General features: G+C 41.8%; 1 pseudogene; it reads left to right on the top strand.

Moving 5' to 3' along the window:
* The first annotated feature begins 1341 nt into the window (after positions 1-1341).
* On the top strand, positions 1342-2300 carry LOC122446804 (annotated as a pseudogene).
* Positions 2301-2509: the final 209 nt, after the last annotated feature.

The raw sequence follows: 2509 nt of genomic DNA on the forward strand, positions 1-2509 counted from the left end.
CCAAGCATCATCACTAGAGAAGTGATTTATTGAGCTGGCTGAAGGAATGAGCTTTGATGCAAAAGTGAGTGTGCAAGTGCCGCATTGCCAGGTTACTTTCCTAAGGCTGCTAATTCTGTGAATTGCTGTCATTCCCTATCTCTCTTACCTGCCATTATGGAGACTTAAAAGGGCAGAGCAAATCCTGGACTGATAATTTGTGCCATGTTGTTGAGCAGTTCCCCAACATCCCTGGTCTCCAATCTGTTCTGTGAAATGATTATACTAAACTAGAACTGGTTATACTAAACTAAGACCTGTCATACTGTGGGTCAGTAATTCATCAATGATATTAACTGAATGATGAACAATTAAGATAAATAAAGCTAAACTTTCACTTAAGGTTAAGAGAACATCACCGAGAGATTTGTTTCTATTTTAATATTTTGTCACAGCATTTGGAAGTAGTAAGGGCTTTCGGACAGAAGATGCTAAAGTCCCAGCTGTGTGGCCTAACCTCTCTGGAACTTCTCTATGTCTCAAATTCTCCTTGTGTAGAAGGAGTGAGGGAAATCTAACACTCATAATTATTGTGTAGAGTAAGAGAAACACTGAATTTCAGTGACCAGCATAATACCAAGCATTAGTAAAGTCCTCAACAATAATGATGATTATAATTTGAACCATAGAATTTGCTGCATATTGTAAAAGGCATTGGCACTCCACTCCAGTATTTTTGCCTGGAAAATTCCATGGACGGAGGAGCCTGGTAGGCTGCAGTCCATGGGGTCACATAGAGTCGGACACGACTGAAGCGACTTAGCAGCAGCAACAGCAGTAAAAGGCATATTCGAAGGGAATATTATTATACTACTATTGTCTTTATTTAAATATAAATTGGTAATACTGTAAAATATTTTATAACTTGCAGATGTGAATAATGATGCCTATTCATCATGCCATATTTAAGAATACACTAGTGATTTCAATATTAAAATTAGACCTTGAGGAACACATAAGAATCATTGATATCACATGACAAGTGAATTACTTGCTTTATTTTATTTAATTCTCACCAGTACGTGAACTATAGATCCTGTCTTCTTTTTACACAGAGTAAAAATGAAGTTCACAAATGTTAAGCACTAATAACTTTCCAAAAGAATCACTCTCTCAAGGGATTAGAACTCAGTTTTGAACTAGTATTGAAGTCATGTCTTTTTGATCCAATAACCAGTGAACAGGACTACTTTGCTCTCCATGTAGCTGCCTTCTTGGGTAGTTAAGAAGATTGATCTTGTGCTCCTCTAAAACCTTTGTTCTCGCTGTGATGTCTCTATTGTAGGCTAACATCCACAGATGATGCTGCTGTGGAAAGAGATGCTGATGGAAATGAGAAATGGGACAGCTGTCCAAGAGTTCACCTTGGAGGGCTTTCCTGGTGCCCAGCACCTGGGCAAAATCCTCTTCTTGGTGCACTTGCTGGCATACCTGGCACCCATTGCAGGCAATACACTCATAGTCACCATCACCTGTGCTGACTCCAGGCTACAGACGACTGTGTACTTTTTCCTCAGCATGTTCTCCTTCTTTGAGTGTTGCTTCACAAGTACAGTTATTCCTGAATTGTTGGTCATCCTTCTTTCAGGCAAACAAACAATTTCCTTTGCTTCCTGTCTCACACAAGCCTTTGTGTTAGTATTTCTGGGAGCAGCAGGCTTCCTCCTCATAGCAGTGTTGTCTCTGGACCAGTACTTGGCCATTTACAAGCTTCTGTATTACACAACCATCATGACCCTGAGCACATGCTGCCTCCTGGTGACAACCTGCTGTGCTTTAGGGTTCACTGTTATGTCTGGTCTGGTGGTGAAGGTGTCCCAGTTATCTTTCTGCGGCCCCCAAGTCATCCCTTACTTCTTCTGTGACCTTGGCCCCCTGATCCATCTCTCCTCCTCTGACACCAAACTTGAAATGTATGCCTTTATCCTTGCTTTGTGGGTCCTTTTGACATCTCTCATCATAACCATCATTGCGTAAGCAACATAGCAGCCACAATCATGCATCTCCCATCAGCCAAGGAGCAACAGAAAGCTTTTTCCACCTACTCCTCTCACCTCATTGTCCTCTCCCTGATGTACGGCAGCAGCATCTTTATATATGTGAAACCAAAGCAAGTGAACAGGCTGGATTCCAAAAAGGAGGCTGCCCTTGTGAACACGGTGGTGACCCCGCTGCTGAACCCTGTCATCTATACTCTATAGAACAAGGAGGTCCACCAGGCTCTGAGAAAAATGATGTTCAGGATGAAAATATCAAGCTAAAAAAATATCATATGGTCTTGGAGTGGAAGGCTTCAGAAAACCATTTGTCTTCATTCCAGACACTGTAGCAGTCCCCAGAGCTGTAGTGGGAAGTCTGTGGCAGACCTCACCCGATCTCTGTTAACTCATCCCCACCAGTGAAGATCTGTTTTCTCAAGGCCACTTTTCACCTTAGTGTGCATGAATATTTTCTCCCTAAATATGCCACA

The sequence above is a fragment of the Cervus canadensis genome, chromosome 8 (assembly GCF_019320065.1).
Source record: "Cervus canadensis isolate Bull #8, Minnesota chromosome 8, ASM1932006v1, whole genome shotgun sequence".
Taxonomy (NCBI): Eukaryota; Metazoa; Chordata; class Mammalia; order Artiodactyla; family Cervidae; genus Cervus; species Cervus canadensis.